We start from the raw sequence: 23068 nt of genomic DNA on the forward strand, positions 1-23068 counted from the left end.
AGAGGGGGTGAGTAACGAGAAGACATTCTTAGCGACAAGAACTGCACATGTGAAGCCTGGAAGCAGGAGAGAGCCTGGCCTGTCAAAGCTGGAAAACAGAGCCCACGGCAAGGAGAAGAGAACTAATATCGGGGAGAAGCAAGGCCAGGCCCCAGAGGGCCTTCTTCATTCCTGGTGTCGCTCCAGGTTACGACAGGCTATGCCGCAGCCACACACAACCCCAAAGCTCCGTGGGCTTCAGTGTAACCAAGACTTATTTCTCACTCGTGTAAAGTCCGATGGGGGGAGGGCAGCCCCCCCCCCCAACTCTGTAACTACAGCTTCTGGAACATGGGCCTGGGAGGCCCCTTGCAGAAGAGAGGAGAAGCATCCTAAGCGTGTTGCTCTTAACTCCCTGGGCCTGGAAAGGACGCGTCGCTTCCCCTCACATTTCACACGACCCCCACCTTCACGGCGAGCAAAGGTGGTCTGTGTGCCAGCAAGACGCGATGCCACGGGAAACAAAGTACTGTGTCCACCCCACCACGATAAGGAATTCGAAACTTCCCCCGTGCGCTCAAAGTTTTAAGCACGAGAATCGCATGGTCCAGTTGGCATTTTGGGGAAGCTCGCTCTGGCGGTAAGGTCAAGAAGACAGAAGAGGGAGGGATGACAGGAAGCAAGGCGACTAGGACACCTGCCGTATCCTGAGCAAGCCGGGAGGGTGACAGAGCAGGGACTGTGGCAATACACACAGAACTGGATGGGTTTAAGAGCTTTGTCAGAGGTAGAGTTGACAGAATTCCAGGAGTGGGAGGTGGCGGAAAAATGCATAGAGGATTAAGAGAAAAGGGAGTTAAGGAGGGGCCCAAATTTCTGACCTGGACAGCTGGTGGCCATGGCCGGAAGAGCCCCGGGCACTGAGGCAGGGAGAACGAGTCTGTAAAAACGGGCAAAGATAGAACCTGGGGGATGGGGAGGGGCACGTGTGGAGCCACAGGGGCAGGATGGGAGGGTAAAGCCTGATTCTCGGCAAAGGGAAGTCAGGCAAAGTGCCTAAAACTGAAAAAATCAAATACAGGATCAATATAACCATATTCTTCGGTGATATCAAAAACACAAACGAAAAAAATCAGCCAAAAGCGTTTCATGCGTCTGCCTCTAGCGAGTAAAAAAAAAAAAACAACACAAGGAAATGATGGTAAGACTGCCACTTTCCATAACAAATTTTGTAGAACTACAACTCTTTAAATAAACTATGTACATATATATTTGATTACAAAAAATGAGTGTCTCTTTAAAAAAAAGAAAAGACTGGGGCGCCTGGGTGGCTTAGTTGGTTGAGCATCCAACTTCGGCTCAGGTCATGATCTCATGGTCTGTGGGTTTGAGCCCCACGTCCGGCTCTGTGCTAACAGCTCAGAGCCTGGAGCCTGTTTCAGATTCTGTGTCTCCTCTCTCTCTGCCCCTCCCCCACTCATTCTCTCCCTCTCTCTCTCTCTCCCTCCCTCCCTCTGTCTCTCTCTCAAAAATAAATATTAAAAATTAAAAAAAAAAAAAAAAGACTGGCTGCTGCAGGGTGTTGCTACCTTCAAGAGGTGTCTTTCACCACTTTGCACAGAGGGGTGTCCACCAGGATTTCAAAATTTTTAAAAAAATTTTTAACATTTATTTTTGAGAGACAGAAAGAGACAGAGCACAAACAGGGGAGGCGCAGAAAGAGAGAGGGAGACAGAAGCCGAAGCAGGCTCCAGGCTCTGAGCTGTCAGCACAAAGCCCAACGAACCATGAGATCATGACCTGAGCCGAAGTCAGACACTTAATCGACTGAGCCACCCAGGTGCCCCGTCCACCAGGATTTCAAAGGGCAACATGCCGGGGAGGGGGCTCTTCCTACTTCCTGCCATATGTCACCATTCATACTGTGACCCTGAACTTGATTCTCAGAAAAATCAGAGGGGGCTTTCTAAGGAAGACCATGTTTGACCTGGCTCCTGAGAATCACAGAATTTCCAAAAGGAAGGAGCACTTCAGGTGGGTGTTAAAGGTGAAAGCCTGGCAGACAGAGAGAGCGATGTTCTGGAATGACAGTAGCTCTGTTTGGCGGTCCAGAAGGCAGATGCAGTGCTCTGGGATGGAGACAGAAGAACAATTAGGTGGCTAATGGCACTGTTTGGGGCAGGGTACCCGCAAAATGAGGCCCGTGGGCCACCTGCATCAGGGTCCTAAATATCACTCAGTGCTTCCGTCTTCAGGAGGGGGAGTCTGCATTATAGTATGTTTTCTGGGTGAATCCTGCACACCACTAAAACTTGAGAAACACTGGTCGAGCGGGAGGAGATAACATCTTGAAATAAAATAGTAACAGTTTGAATGGAAAGGAGGAAACAGTCATCAGACCGAGGGCCTCTTGGACCCAGAACTGGCCTCTGCCAGCAGTCAGGGCACATGGCCCCACTGCCTAAAGAAGTGTCGATGATAGGGAGCCAGCAACACCCCACACTTCCTGCCCACCACCTCCCGCCATCGCTGCCTCGTAAAAGGACCTCCACTCCATACGACACGGCGTGAAAAGTACTGACCTCCAGTCTCAGCTTTTCCACTATGTGTGTGTTTTAACAAGTCATTTCATTGCTTGGGTCTCAGTTTCCTCAACCGTAAAATGGGGTGGTTAGACTAGATTACCTCAAAGGCCACCTCAAATCTAACCTCCTGAAAACAACTATGGATGATATTCAGAATCTAAGAGAACTCCTGAAAAAAAAACAAAAAACAAAAAATAAGAACCCCAATAGAAAAATTGGCCAAGAATATGAACAGGCAACTTATAAAAGAAGAAACTCAAAAAACTAACAAGCATATAAAGAGGTGTTCACGCTCGTTAATAATCAGAAAAATGCAAATTAGAACAATGGACTTCATGCTTATTAGATTGGCAAAAAAATGGAAAGCTGGATCACGTCTCGTTTGGCAGGGATGTGGGGCTACGGGGACCCTGGTGCGCCGCTGAAGGAGCACAGTCGGGTAGAGACAGCCTGGAGAGCAATCTGGAGCTACTTAAGCCAAATTAAGCGTATGCCTCCCTGTGACCTAGCAAGTCTGCACAGGCCCCTGTGTGTCGCCCACAGAAATGATCACACAGGCCTGTGATGGAACCCACATGAGGACATCAAGTGCAGGAGGCTGGATGAGTGAGCAGGTAAAATTTATAGAGTGCTACAGAATGGCACAAGCAACTGACTAGCTGTCCGTTTGGCAACATGGCTGGATCTTGAAAACAATGCTGAGTGGAAAAATAAGGGGGGGGACCCTAACGATACTCTATAACCCTGAGAGCACACAAGTCCTTACAATGTCCCACAAGGCCCTAGATGATCTTCCTCCCCCTCCCCCAACACTCCCTCTACCTCCCTGACAGCACCCCTGTCCCCAGTGCTCACTCTGGCCCAGCCTCACCAGCCACCCTGCTGTAGTCAACACATGCAGGGTGGTGATGCTGCTACAGGACCTTTGCACTGGCTACTCCCTCCATCTAGAATCATAAGCATTCAAAATCTTCTACGCGCACGCGCACTCACACGTGCGCACGCGCACACACACACACACACACACACACCCTTGGTCCCCCTTACTCAGCTCTATTTCTACCTCAGACAACAATCAAATGTAATAAGTGAAAGGTAGTAAGTACTATCTCCCCATTCCCACCTTTTACTATGTGAGTGAGAATTTTTGCCTGTTTTGTTCACTGATGTCCCCCAAGGCCTAGAACAGAGCCTACCATAAAAGAGGCACTTAATACATTTTGTTGACTAATTGAATGATTACAACACCATACCACTCACACACCCGTCAAATGCAATTTTAAACACATTCATTGGGGCCCCTGGGTGGCTCAGTCGGTTAAGCATCCAATTCTTGATTTCGGTTCACGTCGTGATCTCACGGGGCATTATTTGAGCCCCACATCCCTGCTTGAGATTCTCTCTCTCCCTCTCTCTCTCTCTGCCTCTCCCCAACTTGCACTCTCTCTCAGAATAAATAACATTTAAAAACAAAATAAATAAATAAACACATTCAATGAATATCATTCAATGAATGGTGAGTGAGAATGAGGGTTAAAAGATATTAATTTTTTTTTTTTTAATGTTCGTTTTTGAGAGAGAGAGAGAGCATGAGCAGGGGAGGGGCAGAGAGAGAGGGAGACACAGAATCTGAAGCAGGTTCCAGGCTCCGAGCTGTTAGCACAGAACCTGACACGGGCCTCAAACTCACAACCTATGAGATCGTGACCTGAACCCAAATTGGACACTTAACCGACTGAGCCACCCAGGCGCCCCAAGGATATCAAATTTAAAAAAGGAAGGGCTTAGCATGGAAAGATGATGAGAAGGTGCCATTTAGTGAGGAGTATGGGTAATTTAGGCTTGTGTAATTGAGATTAACACAGGGAGGTGACATCACTGTCCACTCACCCTCCCCTCTGCCCATCAGCACATCTGTTGAGAGTTCCCCTTCCTGCCAGATCTTTGCCTGAATAAACCAAGCCCTGGCTGTGGGGAAGGGCCCTCTGTTCCATCTACACAGCTGCCATCTCTGAGATTTTAAGGTCACAACAGAGCTGAGGATACCTCGTGGGCAACAGTGCACACAACCCCACCCCCCCCCCCCACGCCCGGCTCCTCAGTTTCCCCAAACAAAAGCTCTGCCCGAGGAGGAGGGGACTGGGCTCCACCCAGAATGGTACCTCAGACTGTAGGGTGAGTTCCAACTCACAAAGCCTCTCTGCAGCCTTGAAAGATCTTACTGTCCCATTGTATGAATACGAAAACTAAGGTTTAAAAAGGTTAGCAGTCATCCTATGTCACCTTGTTAGTGCCCGGCAGGACCGACATGTGCAGCGACCAGTTCTTCTTGACTCCGTGTTTTGTGTTTTCACTACCAATATCATCTGCCGCTCGGTGCAAAGAAGACGGCCCTGTTAGGGAAGTCGACAAAATTAATTCTTCCAGATTTGATTTTGCATGATTCTGCCATCAGCTCTTTCCTGTTGCTAACCGCTCTTTGTCTCTAGGATTCAAATTCAAAACCTGTGGATTTGATACAGGCAGTCTGAAAGCTAATGTTAGAAAATAAGGCCAAACAGATCATCTATTACTATTAAGAATAAAGGATTTAAAAGGATTATCTGCTCTTTGCAAGCCGCCAGACAGGTGGAGACAGCACACTGGCAATCCACTCTGGCAATTAGTTCTGATATTGCTGGGGCGGGGGGGGGGGTGGGGGGGTGGGGGGGGGTGGGGGGGGCGGGGGGGGGATTGAGGGAGGACCCAGTGGGAATCTGGGGTGATCTGAAGGCAGTGCTGGGTGACTGACAAGGATCAGATTAGGAAAGGGTGCAGCTAACTGGTTTCTTAAGCAGACCAATTATTTAGGCCAAGAGATTAATACTTAAGAACAATACAGTCTGGGGGCACCTGCATGGCTCAGTCGGTTGAGCGCCTGACTTCAGCTCAGGTCTTGATCTCATGGTTCTTGGGTTCGAGCCCTGCATCAGTCTCTGTACTGACAGCTCAGAACCTGGAACCTACTTTGGATTCTTTGTCTCCCTCTCTCTCTGCCCCTCCCCCCTTCATCCTCACTAACACGTGCTCTGTGAACATTAAAAACATTTTTTGGGGGGGCACCTGGGTGGCTCAGTCGGTTAAGCGTCTGACTCCAACTCAGGTCATGATCTCACGGTCTGTGAGTTTGAGCCCCGCGTCGGGCTCTGTGCTGACAGCTCAGAGCCTGGAACCCACTTCAAATTCTGTGTCTCCCTGTCTCTCTGCCCCTCCCCCATTCATGCTCTGTCTCTCTCTCCCTCTGTCTCTCTCTCTGTCAAAAATAAATAAACATTAAAAAAATTTTTTTTAGTTAAAAAAAAAACACAGTCTGGGGGCATCTGGGTGGTTCAGTTGGTTGAGCGTCCAACTTCAGCTCAGGTCATGATCTCATGGCTCATGAGTTCGAGCCCCAAATCAGGGCTCACTGCTATCAGCGCAAAGCCTGCTTTGGATCCTGTGTCCCTCTCTCTCTCTCTGCCCCTTCTCCTGCTCACGTGCTTTCTCTCAAAAATAAATAAAACATTTTTTTTAAAAAAAGAACAATACACTCTGGTGTATGACTTGGGGTCTACTTGGATGCCCACTCACTGAAGTGACCATAGGCGCGTTCCCAGTCAGCAAGGTGGATAAGAACAGGCCTGATCCTTTGATCTGGTCTCCCTCAGAAGCAGTTCATGGCTTATAGTTCTTCACCTCACTGAACTTGGCCCATACACGTGGGTACACTTGGTGGGAGCTCTATAAACCTCTCACTGAAGGCCATGTGATTACGGCTTTACACTGAAGCCCTGAAACCTTGCAAGTCTCCTACTAGGAAGCCTCTTTGGGATTACCAGTTGTCAGTGAAAATCCGTTTAGGCTGATCTCGTCTCAAGCCCTCATCCCCACCCAACAAACAACACATAAAAAGAAATCAGCGTTAAGGATCACTGTTATCGAGGCATTGAGATATTTCCTCATGAGCTGCGTGGACCTTGAACACATTGTAATCTCTGTCACTCTCATTTTCCCTCAAGTTAAAATGGGGATTAAACTCGTGTGTGGTCCTAAAATTTAGAGATTATTTCTATGAGGAGCTAATACAATCCCTGGCACAAATTAAGCCTTTGAAAAATGGTACCTTCAGGGAAAGATAAGCCATCTTAGCCACCACCCCTCCCCTCCACCTTCATCCCAACCCCCCCATGCCCCCCACCGACCCCTTATGGAAACCTTCCCTTTCAGATGGTACTCAGACAATCTAATGTTACCTGACACCTACCAGCTGCATGACCTTAAACAAGTCATTTGCTCTCTCCAGGCTTCAGTTTTGTCATTAATAAAAATAAAGGCCATGGACCAGAGGTATCCCTGCCACCTCCCAATTTTGATGTTTGTGATTATGAGTTTTAGTACAAAAGAGCTCTACGAGCAGCGAATTTTGATTCCTCTAAACCTTACAGATGGCTTGTGCGTAGTTTTATTTAAGCTCAAAAGAGAAACAAACAAACAAAACAGTGTCTGGAGAATGAGACAGAACTCGGCCCTCAGACCTTGAAACCCAGGCAGAGATTCACGTAAGCAAACAAGAACACAAGATGCATTCAATTCGCATAAACTGTGGTCATAGAAGAGAAAACAAACCTCTCAGCCTGGAGATGCTAGGGAGTGCTTCAGCAAGGAAGAGACTTCTGAGCTGGGATTTCAAGGATGGAGGTCAGGGTAAAAACATTTCAAACAGAGGGAAGCATGTGCAAAGTCCCCAAGAGAGGTGAGGGCGTGACACATGGAAGGATTCAAAAGGGGAGAACACCATAGCTACAGTATAGACAAGAGTGCTGCAAAACAAAGTGCGAGAGACAGAAAAAAAAGCCAGATCATGCAGGACCTTGAGGGCTATGGAAAGACAGGAAGCCAATGAAGGGCTGTAAGCCCAAGGCAGATATGACCAAGTGTGAATCTTTGAATTTTTTTAAATGTTTATTTAGTTCTGAGACAGAGAGAGACAAAGCATGAGCAGGGCAGGGGCAGGGAGAGAGGGAGACACAGACTCCGAAGCAGGCTCCAGGCTCCAGGCTCCTAGCCGTCAGCACGGATCCCGACGTGGGGCTCGAACCCACGAACTGCGAGATCATGAGCTGAGCCGAAGTCCGGCGCTTAATTGACTGAGCCACCCAGGCACCCCAAATGTAAATCCTTTAAAAAATGACTCTGGCTATGGCTGTCGTGAAGAAATCAAATTAGAAGCAGAAAGCAAGGATACAGGGAGACAACTGGGGGATATTGCAAGAGTCCGGATGAAGGAGGATCGTGGTTTCCTGGTGGCAGTGGGGATGGAGAGAAGTAGATGATCAGAGAGGCCCTTAGGAGGTAAAGACAGGGAATTGGCAAAGGACTGGATAAGAGAGTGAGGGAGAGGGAGGTAGCAAGGATGAATTCCAGGGCTCGATGTCCACAACTGGCTGGACGGTCCGGTCCTAGAAGGTACGCTTAGAGTCACCGGAGCTGGGTTTTATTACCTTGAGATTCATACGGCATCACAGGAGAGACGCCAGGCTGGTGATATGAGTGGACGGTTCCGTGGCATCTGAGTTGCAAATGTTGACACAGGATTCCTCGGTGAGAAGTCTGCTGAAGCCGGAGTTCCGTATGAGATTACCTGGAGAAAAGAGTGTCCAAGGAGAAGAGAGGCCGAAGCAAGCCCATATTTAGATGAGTAAAAAGGGATGAACAGCAAGTGACTGAGAAGAATGAGAAGGAGGAAGAAAAACACAAAAGTCTTTTCTCAGACTCTGACAAATTGTTTTTCGTTGGCTCTGCTCTTACAAAGAAAACCTGAAAAAGCAAGCAAACAAACTGCCACAGCCAAAGGGAAAGATTAAAAATAAAGAAGCCCGGCTATTCCATGTATATAATGATTATTCCTCAGATTACCAAGAATTACCCCAAGAATTGCCAAAATTCTCACTTCTTAAGGAAGATTGTTTATTTATTTAGAAAACCCATGCCATGCTTCCCTTTAGGCAGATTATACTTACCCATCAATTGACTTTGGCCTTGGCCGTATGACAATGGATCTGGACAGATGTGATACACACGATGTCCAAGCAGAAACTTTAAATATGCTTTACAGATTGGCTCCAGCTCTCTGGAGTTTCTGTCCTTCACCATGAGAACAGCATGTTTCTTCAACTGGGATCCCGAAGTGAGAGGACACAAAGAGCAGAACATAACCCAGAGAAGCCCAGGAAAGGCAGCATTAATTCAGCCCTCAGATAACATGAGCCAGAAATTAAGTGTATGTGATTTTCAGCCACTGAGCTTTGGGGGCTATTTGTTACTGCAGCAAAAGAAGACTAATGCACTTGTCCACAGCGAGATTTCTTTACAATTAAATCTAATCATGTGTAACTCCAGTAGAAAGAGCAAAAGGACTCTCTTTGTCTAGAACATATTACATATCTGCCACTAATAAGCAAAGTACAGACTTTGTCTCATTGTAATCATCATGGCAATTATTTGCACCATGTTACATGAACAAACTGAGGCTCAGATCATTTAAGCCCATTTCCCACGATCGCAAAACTAGCGCATGGTGGAAATGGAACAAAAATTCGTCTGATTCCAAAAGCCTGTGCACTCTCCATGTTGCCATAGTAAGGGATTTGCTAGAAAGCAGACCCAGATCTCCTGCGTGGGAAGCGAGAAAAAAGTGGGTGACCCATCCGTGTAGGCTCAGGTCTACTCGCATCTGTGGGTACGTATGCTGCTGTTGAGCAAGCCCAGAGGAGCCAGCTAGAGGACATCTGTAACCCTGAATCTGAAATTTCACATTGCCACAAACTCCACCTTCCTCTCACCAGTGCTATCACCGCTGAGAAAATGGAAGCTATAAGGTGCAACTCAGAGCTCAAGTCAGATCACAATAAACATTGGGAACAAAGGTTGCCTTTCATCTCGATCTATATAGCCACGTAACCCAAGTGACTTTTTTTAAAAGCTCACTATGACCTGGGGCATCTGGATGGCTCAGTTGGTTAAGCATCCAACTCTTGGTTTCAGTTCGGGCCAGGATCTCACGGTTTCATGGGTTCGAACCCCATGTTGGGCTCTGCACTGACAGTGTGGGGCCTGCTTGGGATTCTCTCTCTCTCTCTCTCTATCTCTCTCTCTCCACACCTCCCCCACTGGTGCTGTCTCTATCTCTCTCAAAATAAATAAGCTTTTAAAAAATATAAATAAAAGCTCACTATGATCAACCCTTACGAATTCAGCTTGGTTTTCCCACCTAATCCTTGGTGATGGAAATCACATCTGCCTTCCTGAATCTTGAGACAAAACTAAACCTTTGACATGTGAAGAACGAAAGATAAGCAAGATACATTAACCACTTATCAGTGTTCATTTATCCTTTGAGGAGTTGTGTGCTGTGCCTGAGCTTTAACGTTGCCTTGGAGATTCCCTGATGGGAGCTGGTGGTGATAGCGAGGGTGGCGATGTGCCGTGGAAAGGCAGAAGCACTGAGGTTACACAAGGCTGGGTTTAAATCCTGCACTGCCTCTTGCTAGCTCTGTGACCTTGGAAACTGGACTTGACCTCTCCGAACATCAGTTTCCATTTTGCAAAATGTGGATGAAAATAGCTAATTCAATGAGTTGTCTGGCGATCAAATGAGATGGTATGTTCACTTCGCTGCGGATCACTGGCCTCTGCCTCGAGCTGCAAAGAGACTCAGTGGCCAAGACGAGGTCTCTCAGAGCATCTTCTTCTGTTAGTTCTTCGTGTCCCCTTTGATGGCCGTATCAGCCTCATCATAGGACAGACAACATTTTTCCAAGCTCCTTCCCCACATTACCTCTAACCTTACAACCTTGAAGCAAAACAAACTACATTACACTCATTTTACGGATCAGCAAACTGAGAGGTGAAATGGCTTGCCCCAGATTAGAGCCGGTCCTCCCGTCGCCCAAGCTGGTGCCTTTTCTCCTCTCCACCCCACCTCCCGCTCCTGGCTGCTAAGCTGTGACCCCCTCCATTGTTTTCAATGAGATCTCTGAAGGGAAGAAAAAGAAATTTCCTATCAGGACCCCTCCAAAAATATTGATTGAAGTCTTGTTCACCAAAAACTACAAATTATTGTTGAGAGAAATTAAAGATCTAAATAAGTGGAGATCTGTATTCATGGATCAGACAGCTCAATATCACTGAGGTAGCGATTGATCAGTAAACTCAACAATCCAAAAAAAAACCCAAAAAATCCCAGCAGGCTTTTTGCAGACAATGACAAGCTGGTCCTAATATTTGCAGAGAAATGACAAGAACCTAGAGCACCCAAAACACAATTTGGAACACAGTCGGAGGACTTACACTTCCTAACTGCAGAACTTATCATAAAGCTACAGTAATCAAGACTGTGTGATACTGACCATACAGAGAAACATGGAAATCAATGCAATAAAACTGAGAGTCCAGAAATAATCCGTTACATTTACAGCCAATTGATTTTCAACACACGCACCAAGGCAACTCAAAGGAGAAAGGATCATCTTTTTGAAATAGGGTACTGGAACATGTGGATATCCACCTGCAAAAAAAAAAAAAAAAAAAAAAAAAATTTATATCCCTACTCACACCATACTTAGGAATTAACTCAAAATTAATCAAAGCCTCATGTAAAAGCTAAAACTATAAAAGATTAAGAAGAAAATCTAAAATATCCTAAAATCCAGGGAAAAATCTGTATGACCTTGAATAGGCAAAGATTTCTTAGATAAGACAACAAAAGCACGATTCAAAAAAGAAAAAAAAAAAAATGATTCAGTGGACTTAAACCCACATTACACCTCCTGGAATGAAAAAGACAGGTAATAAGAAAGGTTAGTGAGGATGGAGAGAAACTGGAACCTTCATGAATTTCTGATGGAATTGCAAAATTTGCAGTTTCTCAAAAAGCTTAACATAAATTTACCATGCAAGCCAGGAAGTTCACTCCAAGAGCAATGGGAACATACATCCATACAACAGCTTGAACTTGAGTGCTCACAGCAGCATTATTTATAAAAGTCCCAAAGTGGAAACAATCCAAACCTCGTCAACTGAGTATGGATAAATAAAATGTAGCATATCCATACAATGTAACGCTATTTAGCAATAAAAAGGAACAAAATACCAGGGTGCCTGGGTGGTTCCGACCTTGAGTGTCCAACTCATGATTTCTGCCCAGGTCATTATTCATTGGCTCTGGCTCCACGCTGAGTGTGGAGCCTGCTTAAGATTCTCTCCCTCTGCCCCTCTCCCCTACTCGCATTCTCTCTCCCTCTAAAATAAACGTTTTTAATGTTTATTTATTTTTGAGAGAGAGAGAGAGAGCACGAGCAGGAGAGGGGCAGAGAGAGAGGGAGACACAGAATCCGAAGTGGGTTCCAGGCTCTGAGCCGTCAGCACAGAGTCTGACGCGGGGCTCGAACCCATGAACCGTGAGATCATGACCTGAGCCGAAGTCGGACACAACCGACTGAGCCACCCAGGCGCCCCTATTTAAAAAAATAAAATTTCTTAAAAAAAGGAAAAAAATACTGACACAGGCCACAACTTGGATGAACCTCGGAATTGTTATGCTAAAGTAAAAAAAAGCCAGACACAAAAGACTATGTATTGTATGACTCCATTCATGTGAAATGTCCAGAAAAGGCAAAACTATAGAGGTAGAATACAACTTTGTGATTGCCTGGATGTGAACTGGGCACAGGAACTGACTGCAAACAGGCACCAAGGATCTTTCTGGGGTGATAGAAATATTCTAAAACTGGATTGTGGGAATGGCTGCACAGCCCTGTGAATTTACTAAAACTCACTTAACTGTAGATTTAAAACAGATAAAGTTCATGGTAAGTAAATTATACTTCAAAACCTCTAGTTTTTAAGAGGTCTTAATGAATTCCTGTGCAAAATATCTCATACAAGGTGAAGGAGGAATCCCGGATGGGTCTGCTCCACGGCTTCCCCCGCGTTCTGTTCTCGGCCAATGACACCTGAGCCCCTCTCTCCGCACTAAGAGCTATTTCCTGCAGCAGCTGGGTTCAACTCCTGCACCTTAGTGACTCTGAGTAGCCCCGACTCAGGCCTCAGCGGCAAAGCTTACCTTGCGGAAATACTGTAAGAGCTATAAATACTTTAGGTCCTACGGGAGCCCTGTCACTTGTCTGCCACGGCACCAGTGACCTAGGGCAAGGAAAATTCTATTCCTAGGCACACTGAGTGTCCGTGAGCGGCCTGGTTGCAAGGCATTCTCAGAGAATAAACGCTCTTTTGCGGCATGGTTTGGACCCTTAAGACATCCAGGCTCTCTTAAAAGCTAATTCCTGCAAGTTAATTGTAGCCAGTATCCCTGAAAACCAGGATGAAGGCATGTAACTAAAACCGAAGCCTGTTCACCAGGCGGAGGGGCTGGAGAACCTGGTTTTAGAGCAATTCCACCCTTCTCAACCTGGACAGCATCATAAAGCCACCTGGTAGGCTTTTTTTTTTTTTTTTAATGTTTATTTATTTTTGAGAGAGAGATCGAGCAAGCAAGGGAGGGGCAGAGAGAGGGAGACAGAGAATCCCAGGCAGGCTCCACACTGTCAGGTGCAGAGGCCGGCACAGGGCTTGAACTCACCAACCATGAGATCATGACCTGAGCCAAAATCAAGAGTTTGATGCTCAACCGACTGAGCCACCCAGGTGCCCCTGCTGGTAAGCTTTTTAAAAATACTATATACCTGAGCACCTCCACCATCTCGCTCCTGCCCCGCCCCTGTTCTCCCCCTCCCCCACCCCCCCTCACCCCCCCAGATTCTGGATCTGACTGGCCCAGAATGTGGCCGGGGCATCAGTATTTTTTTTAAGCTCTGCAGTGATTCTCCAGTGCATCCAGGGCTCAGAGTTACCAACTTCAGAAGGAAATGGTGTCAAAATAGGGTCTTCCTTCCATCCATAACACTCGAGCCTTAAAATACTTCTCCCTGATGCCCGGGTGGCTCGGTCGGCTGAGCGTGTCTGACTTCGGCTCAGGTCATGATCTCACAGCTATGAGTTCCAGCCCCACGTCGGGCTCTGTGCTGACAGCTCGGAGCCTGGAGCCTGCTTCGGATTTCTGTGTCTCCCTCTCTCTCTGCTGCTCCCCCTCTCATGCTCTGTCTCAGAAATAAATAAACATTAAAAAAAATTTTTTTAAAACACTTCTCCCCGAACCAGGGCCTTCTCCTTATCTAGTAAGAGCAGCGGCACCAAGCCAGCCGACATGGGACCTCCCAGTGGCATCCCCCAGCAAATGGGATGCTGTCATTTGCAGTGTAGATGCTGCAGTGTATATTAGTTTATCCCAAATGGGTTCATGTTAAGGGAATTGACCCGTACATCCTTAAACGTAACACCTGAAAGAAGAGGTAATGTAATTACGTAACCAGTAGTGGGGAGGCTAAAAGAAAAAGGCAGTCTTTCTTAGCCACATTTAAGAACTTCTCAAGACCAAGAATAAAACCAATTAGGACCCAGTGCAATAGGAACACAGTATTAAATATTAAAGGCAATCAAACATTAATCTTAGACCTGAGTGATCCTGAGAATGTAGGACAGCGCTGTCTGCGGACCTGAGTGGACAAAAAAGCTTTGCGGATGAGGCACAGCTCTCGCTGGGCTTTGCAAGACTGACAGAATTTCAACTGAGGACATAAAAGGACAATAAAAAATTATCACCAATAACAATAATTGCAATAGTGCTTACCCTAAAGCAGGCACTCCCAAGCATCATTTGGTTCTGAACCTCACAACCACCTTATTTTACAGATGAGGATATGGGGGCTTGAAGGAGTTTTAAAACATGCCCACACTCCCAGTCCACAAGCAAAGCTGGACCCCATGTGACCTGACTTCAGGATCTGGGCACCCAGGCCACAGCAGAGAAACAGACAGGAACCCATGACTTGTGTGAGACCACGCAAGGAATCCACCATGCCAGGAACGCCGGGCCTTTGTCACCAGGGCGCAGAGGAGAAAACTGCCCAAGTGGGACAAGGTCAGACCATCCACGTGGCTCTGACATGCCATGGCCCAGAAAGAGCGGGTACCCCAGATATTAAGCCAGCTGCAAACGGGATTTCCCGCTTCAGAAATGCAACACAAGACAGGCATCCGAAGAAGCGAGTATGAGGAGGGAAGCACAGGTCTGGAGACTTCCAGGGGGTGGGGTTTGGCCGGGGGCTGTGGGAAATGGCGAGGGCTGGACCAGCAAGCTAAGCATCAGTGGACGCTGCTAAGCATCAGTCTGTGTCCTTCCCCTCAGGGACCCTCCAGAATTGTGTGAGGAGCAGGAAAGGCAGAGACCGTGAGAGGTAAGTACACAGGCAGTTCACAGAGACGACATGAAAAACTGCTGAGCGTGCCTTCCTTGGCTAAACCACGTGTTTCAAAATGCCTCATTGTAAAGTGACCAACTGTGTCACCGGGTGCCCAGTGTATGTTTTCATCCCTGGGAGCACACCCAGGTGAGTGTCTGCAAAAGGCATACGGACGTGGGATCTCTGCCTGCAAGGAACAGACGCTCTTGCTGGAAAGAGAGGGAATAGTACTTATGAGTGATCTCCTTGCGTCATTGGAACCCAATGAAGAGAAGCCTCAGAAGAAAGGGGAAACAAGGAAGGAAACAAGCAAGGAAAAGAGGGAGGAGCGGGGGAGAAGGAAGGAAAGGCAGAATGAAAGAGAGGAAGGAAGGGAAGGAGAGAAGGGAGAGAGAAGAGGAGGGAGAGGGAGAGAAAGGAAGAAGAGAGGGAGAGAGATACCCACGTTCACAGAAGACATTCATTCAGGGGGATGGGCATCAAAGCGTGAATCACATAACCATCTGCATCAGAATCGCCCGAGACGCTTCGCAACAGGACAGACTCTCTGAAGTGGGACTTCGGAACTGAAGCCATCAGAGGAATTCCCCGGAAGGAATCTTGGGCACTCTGAAGTCCGAAAACTACTAGTGTGAGCATTGCCTGTGGTCAGTCCACACGCTCAGCGCCTGGACCTGCCCCTTCGTCTCCAGCTACAGACCATACACACAATCCCATGTTCAGGTTGGTGGGCCCGAAGCTACGCGAAATCTTATGCCATCAGATAAAGACGAGACGACACTCATAGTAAAGTACGGTTCTCGGAGCGAGGCAGACTCCAGCTCAAATCCCACTCCCAGTTCTTCGCAGCCACAAGACTTTAGGCAAATTACTTAAACCCACGAAGCGTCAGGCGACTCATCTTAAAACCCTCAAGAGACTGTTGACAGTGATCACCTCGCAGCTCACTGCCTTTCGTTGGCTGACTTTGAAGACCTGACTTCTTAGAAGTATTCTTTGAGTGCTAACCCTAGTTAGACATCAAAACCGCAATGCCCTTAAGCATTTCATCTGTTTGATCTTACTCATTCCTTAGAACATTCTCCTGACATCATGGCCTCCAAGCTATCCCACATGCATTTCTATCAGAAGCATACACACACACACACACACACACGCACGTGCGCGCGCACCTGTATACCCTCTTTATTCTTGTACACCCATATACATCCTTCAACATCCCATTCAAGCATCACCTCTACTTTAAAAACTTCCCAGACCCCAGACACTTGCCCCACTTCAACCATACCCACCGCCTGTGACTGCTCACAGAAACTGAATGAGCTCCACAGGTCTGATCTCACCACATTCTGATGACTGATCTTCTGCTGTCTCTCCCCACTGGACAATGGTTTCCCCAAGGGCTAATACTTACTGATCTCTGTAACCCCAGCACTGAATATCATGCCTAGAATGCAGAAGCATTCCATAATTTGTTAATATATTCCATATGTAAAATGTGAAATTATGAAACTGATTTCTTACAGTGTTACAACTTTCTACTCATACCATTGTTTTCAAAAGCCAGTGTCAGGGGTGCTTGGGTGGTTCCCCTGGTTGAGCGTCCAACTTCAGCTCAGGTCATGATCTCACGATTCATGAGTTTGAGGCCCACGTCGGGCTCACTGCTGTCAATGCAGAGCCTGCTTCAGACCCCCTGTCCCCCTCTCTCTCTGCCCCTGTCCTGCCCATGCTCTCTCTCTCAAAAATAAATCAAAACACTTTTTTAAAAAGCCAGTTTAAGTCAGAGAAAAAAAAATAATCACTCTGGTTTAGTTTATTGGGGTTTTTAACAATCTGAATCAGAGCCACTCAGCTTGATCCCCCCACCTTATTCATTAGATTTGGCTCTGAATTACAGAATCCGCTCTGATAAAAGGAAGATTTTCCACCATCAAACGTGTTAACAAGACAGTTTCTGACTCTGAAGGCAATTCAAGTCAATGCAACAAATACTGACCAAGTATAAAGCACTAAGATAGACTCTAATTTGTAATTCTACAAAAAGAATACTTCCCGGGGTGCCTGGGCGGCTGAGTCGGTTAGGCATCTGACTTCGGCTCAGGTCACAATTCGTGAGTTCAAGCCCTGCATCAGGCTCAGTGCTAACAGCTCAGAGCCTGGAGCCTGCTTCCTATTCTGTGTCTCCCTCTCTCTGTGCCCCTCCCCTGCTTATTAAAAAAAGAGAGAGAGAGAATACTCTGGGGCGCCTGGGTGGCTCAGTTGGTTAAGTGTCCGACTTCAGCTCAGGTCATAATCTCGCGGTGCATGGGTTCAAGCGCCACGTCGGGCTGTGTGCGGACAGCTCAGAGCCTGGAGCCTGCTTCAGATTCTGTGTCTCCCTCTCTCTGCCCATTCCCTATCTCTCTCTCTCTCTCTCTCTCTCTCTCTCTCTCTCTCTCAAAACTAAATAAACATTAAAAAAATAAAAAAAAATAAAAGCATACTTCTAAAGTCATAGCATTCCAGACAGAACTTCCCAAGGTGCTGACCTCCTGGTTGACTGACAGGCTCTTCCCTAGACCATCTGTGGGTGTCTGCCTTGCTGTGCAAACCCAAATTGCCCCCATTATGAATCGCTGTCCGTGACGTTTTCTTGCCATTTCCTATGACGGAGCTCACCTTTTCCATTCCAACCATCAATGGTCACGTTTCAAAAGTCTACTTAAATAACAGCTACCATTTCTTGAGTGGATCTATGTGCCAGGCACCCTAGTAGAGGTTTTACGTACACACGATCACTTTAAATCCCAGCAACACTATGATACAGGTACTAAAAGCATCCTCATTTCACACACGGAACGTAATAAGTGGTGGAGCCAGACGTGACTCCAGAACCCACGCTCTCAGCCACAGAGGTACACACCTGCCCAAGCTCGTTAAATATTCGCACACTACCCTGCAGATGAGGTATTATTCTGCCTTCCAGATGAGGAAACCGAGGCTCCGGCAGATGAATTCCAAATTACTTAAGCCGCTCCAGTGACTCGCACGTCTTCAGCTCTGTGCTGGCTGCTGTGTTGCCAACACAGAAAAAACCGCAGCCCACCAGGAGGAGGGCAGGGCTCAGAGGTGCCTGGAGACGGGCCCCTGACATACCATCAAGCCTTGCCAGTATATCCATTGTCCTCAGTCACAGGAGGTATTAAACTGCAAGTTTTACTTTAGCTAGTTCGACTTCTCTTTTTAACTGCTGCTTGCAATTCAAACAGTCCTCTCTGATGCAAAAATGAACAGCACAGGTGAGACCATAAGGCAATGTGGTTGACTTTTTAAAAACTCCCGTACTGGGGCGCCTGGGTGACTTACTCGGTTGAGCGTCTTGACTCTTGATTTCAGCTCAGGTCATGATCCCAGGGTTGTGTGATCGAGCCCCGCATCGGGCTGTGTGCTGACAGCATGGAGCCTGCTTGAGATTCTCTCTCTCCCTCTATTTGCCCCTCCCCCGATCCTGTCTCCCTCTCTCTAAAAAGTAAACAAATAAACTTAAAAAAATAAGGTAAAAAATAAAAACTCACGTACCGAAGTTTATTTAGCCAAATGAAAACAATTCCTTTTGAAAGAGTCATTTTAGGGGAAAGGAAGTTGCCACTAAATACGCAACCGAAGGGCAGAAGGTTTATGTCCTTACCAGTTACAAATATTTGTAATTACAGTATTAATCAAGCACTGAGCAGTATCTTGGAATAAGCAATGTACATCATTGGCAAGCACACTTGCCTCATGCCGCAGAAAGAAGTCACTCAAGGGACAGGAAAGAAAAGTATTTGCTCCCATGGGGCGCCTGGGTGGCTCAATCGGTTAAGCGTCTGACTTCGGCCCAGGTCGTGATCTCACCGTTCGTGAGTTCGAGCCCCGCGTCGGGCTCAGTGCTGGCAGCTCAGAGCCTGGAGCCTGCTTTGGATTCAGGGTCTGTCTCTCTCTGCCCCTCCCTCACTCATGCACTGTCTCCTTCTCCATCAAAAATAAACATTTAAAAAGAGAAAAAAGTATTTGCTCCCACTCGCATTCAGACTACAGGGTGTTGCTCTCTCAGTCAGCACGTGGATGCCCCATTCTGGACATTAGTGAGTAATCGATGTCCTGTCCGTGAACCAACAGCCTTGAAACCAGCAGATAAAATACCAATTCTCAGCAAAATTAGACCCGAAGTGCCCAGACAAGTCATATGCCAGAGTCTACCTTTGGCCTCAGATTTTCCTATTCCCAACCCTGACTGGGCTGAGACGCACTATATCCTCTCCTGGGACAAGGTCAGCAGTTCAGCTAAGGCAGCACTTTTCCAGCACATTTCCATCCCTGGTTCCCGACCCATGGCCGGCACTGCCGCCCAGGCTATTACACCAGTGGAATTGAGTCATAAGACCACGCTTACTCACCACGAGCGATGAAATGGGGGGAAATTGCAAAAAAATAATTCTCCCTTTAGAGCTTTGCTACTTCTCTTCCTGTGAATAAAATGATATTTGTGATCATTATGTAATCAGGGAAGGATCATATTAACACCAAGAAGAATTTCCTGGGTTTAAGAAGAAAATAAGGACTTCCGAAGTAAAGACCCTCAGAATTCAACTCTGAGGTTCTTGCCTCAAGCCTGTCTGTGACCTCCGCCAACGGAGCCGAGGAAGTGAGGGGGATGCTTTCCCTGGCCCATTTCTCTACAAGTTCTGGTTGCTGCTGTTGAGCTGGGACTAAGCACACTGTTGGCCCCTTTTCCCCTGCACAGGAGACAGTGAAAACCCGGACTCGTGTCTTGGGCTTTTAGCTCTTATAACACCCATAAAGCTGTGGAGAGATGCTGAATCCAAAGAAAGAACAAACCGGCCTTCAAAGAAATCTTAAAAGCAATTAAAATCTCAGCTGGAATTTTCTTTAAAGGACACCCAGTGAGCATTCCATTCATAATAATAATAATAATAATAATAATAATAATAATAATAAAACTTCTCAGGACTGTCTTTCCCTATCCGTTTCCTACTCTCTCTCTCAGAGAGCACAGACGTGCCATCCCACACTCCCCCTCTGCCCAAAGACACTCTCTCAGACCTCGGCTGGCATTTGCTGTCATCCCCCTTCTGGCTTTGCTTTCTGGAATGCTCTTCTTTCCTTCCAGGACTGCTGTGCCCTTGCCAGGGAGCCCATCCGTCAGCCCCACTGCCTCCTTAAGATGTGATCCCACACATCATGAGCAAAACGGCCACACATCCAAGAAGCCTACTTCCTCTTGCAAGGCAGGGGGAAAAGGAAAGCTTCTGAATGTGAACACGTTGTAGGTTTTTTTCGTCTTTATCTCACTTGCCCACCAAAATATAGACTTAAATGTATGGAAGGTGGATGATACCCGAAGTCAGATGACCTGGATTGTCTTAGTCACTGTGTGTGAGAACTTGGGGCAACGAACCTAAACTTTCTGGCCTCAGTCTATAAAATAAAGTAATAAAGTAAAGTAATAAAGTATTTTATCTATAAAATAAGGTAACAGTAGGGCGCCTGACTGCCTCAGTTGGTTAAGCATCCAACTCTTGATTTTGGCCCAGGTCATGATCCCAGGGTTTTGAGATCGAATCCCATGCTGTTCAGGGCAGAGCCTGCTTGGGATTCTCTCTCTCCCTCTCTCTCTCTCTGCCCCTGCCCCACTCCCAGTTGCACTCTCTCACACGTGTTCTCTCTCACCCTCTCAGAATAAATAAATGAACACTAAAAATATATATATATGGTGGGGCACCTGGGCGGCTCAGTTGGTTGAGTGCCTGACTCTTGATTTCAGCTCAGGTCATGATCCCAGGGTCATGGGATCAAGTCCTGCATCAGGATCTATACTGACAGCGTGGAGCCTGCTTGAGATCCTCTCTCTCTCTCTCTCTCTCTCTCTCTCTCTCTCCCTCTGCCCCTCTCTCCCACCCATGTGCTCTCGCTCTCTCTTTCTCTCCAAAGGAAAATAAATAAAAATAAAATAAAATAAGAAAATGAATTTTAAGAAAGTTGGGAAGGGGCACCTGGGTGGCTCAGTCGGTTAAGCATCCAACTTCAGTTCAGATCACCATCTCATGGTTTGTGGGTTTAGGCCCCACACTGGGCTCTGTGCTGACAGCTCGGAGCCTGAAGCCTGTTTTGGATTCTGTGTCTCCCTCTCTCTCTCTCCCCATCCCCTGCTTGTACTCTCTCTCTCAAAAATAAATAAACATTAAAAAATTAAAAAAAAATTTTCGATAACAATAATGTTTTCATCACAAGGACATGATGATGATGATGATAAAGTGAGAAAATATGCTTTGTCATAAGAAATAACAAGAAAACTCTTAAGTACATACTCCTCAAACTCATGAACCCTGAGATCATGACCCGAGCCTAAGTCTGATGTTTAACCGACTGAGCCACCCAGGTGCCTCTGCTGGCTTCAATATTTTGCACTGCTTTGGATATTATATATGGATCATTCTCAGTCATTATAGAAGGTTTAAGAAGATACTTAGAGAGATAAAATGGCCTGTTTTCCAGATTGTCCACTTTTCTGAAATAGACTTTTTTTGGTTATTTGCTTTTTTTAACTGAGTTGAGTTGACCTACAATGTTATGTTAGTGTCAGGTGTACAATATAGTGATTTGACAATGCTGTACACTACTCACTGCTCACCACGATAAATGTAGTCACCGTCTGCCAAGTTTGTCACTCTTCACAATCTTGGCTAGGATGTTAAAGATTAGCTACCTTCGCCCGTGTCGTGAGTCACCTGATTCTACCAACCTGTTTGGGTGAATTCCATAAAGCAGAAGCCAAAATCTTTAGACCACCAATTCTAAATCTAAATTCCTAATTCTCAGACTCACACTCCACATAAAATCTCCAAACTATAGCTTATCCATAGCACAAAAGGTATTTCTGATCTGATCCCCTTTTAAAAAGAGACTCCTATTCATTTTGAATTCTAGAAATCAAGATTCTCCTGTCCTCAAGTTTCTAATGAATAGCAGGCAAAGGCATCAGACACAGATTATAACAGGGCTAAGTTAGAAGGGACAAAAGCGTGGAACCCAGGACCAAAGGAACAAAGAATTAAGGAAAAATCACTAGAGTGCTTACACAAAAATACCAAATCTATTCCTTCTAAAATAGATGAAAAAGATTGTGAGCCTCTGTGGATCCAATGCCTTCTGGTGAAAAAGATTCCAAAGTGATCCCTTCAGGTTCTATGTGGAAAGGTGCCGGTGTGGATAAGTCAGAGCTTGGGTGAAAGGGGACCCAAAGAAAGGGAGGACGCAACCACAAAGTGATATGTAAGCTAACGGAGGGTGTAGCACATAGGACCTTCTTTATTTTTGAGCTTCACATTTGGTATATAGGTACCTATGGACCAGGTCAAAGAAGAACCAGGCTGCTCCTGGTCTGGAGCTCCTACTCCAGAAAGGCAGCTGGTGGTGGGTATCTCTTCCCACCCCCAACCCCTGGATTGGAGGAGCCCTGCCTTTTAATGGAGATGTAGCGTTCACCTTGATTCACAACTGCCTATTGGCTAGCTCATCACTGGACTGAGGGAAGAAGATGTATAAGAAAGATGAGGAGAGGCAGCTGGGAAGAGATTTTTAATAAGACTATTACTGAATTGCTCTCTGCCAGATTCCATGCCCAGCAGATAATCAGCAACAAATTTAATTTCCCTGGGTCTTCTATAATGAAGATATGCTATCTTCTGTAGGACATTCAAGTTTAAATAGGTGGATTGTCTGAAGCACTCCCAAATTCTGGATAACCCCAGGATCTCCTTACGTGAGAGTTTTCCCTTGGATTATCCACACCATCATCAACAACAGTAGCTAAAAAGGATATAAGAAAACCTGGATTCCATTCCCAAAGAGGCATTTAACTCTGCTCAAGCTGGTAAGAAACTAAGAGCTCCAACTGATCATGTGCTCAAATTATAAGACTTAAACTTGACAACGAAACCCAAATCAACATAACACCATAAAACATTTTCCGTTGATCCCTCCTTTGAGTTCCCTGCATTTTGCTTAACATGATGCTCACCATGTGTGGCTAAGAAAAGACAATACCCTCAAAGGCAGAGAAAGCTCAAGAGACCTGTCCATGGG

At 46.4% G+C, this 23068-nt stretch overlaps 1 long non-coding RNA gene across 1 annotated transcript in view; it reads right to left on the reverse strand.

The window, feature by feature from the left end:
- Positions 1–4843: 4843 nt before the first annotated feature.
- LOC123586351 overlaps positions 4844–23068 on the reverse strand; it is a 28134-nt gene continuing 9909 nt past the window's right edge. The window contains exons 3-6 of the long non-coding RNA XR_006706763.1: positions 19360–19428; positions 11083–11148; positions 8084–8223; positions 4844–4957 (exon numbers count right to left, since the gene is read on the reverse strand). This is a non-coding gene — a long non-coding RNA (uncharacterized LOC123586351). The remainder of the gene's footprint in view (positions 4958–8083; positions 8224–11082; positions 11149–19359; positions 19429–23068) is intronic.

Source organism: Leopardus geoffroyi, chromosome C3, assembly GCF_018350155.1.
Source record: "Leopardus geoffroyi isolate Oge1 chromosome C3, O.geoffroyi_Oge1_pat1.0, whole genome shotgun sequence".
Lineage (NCBI taxonomy): Eukaryota > Metazoa > Chordata > Mammalia > Carnivora > Felidae > Leopardus > Leopardus geoffroyi.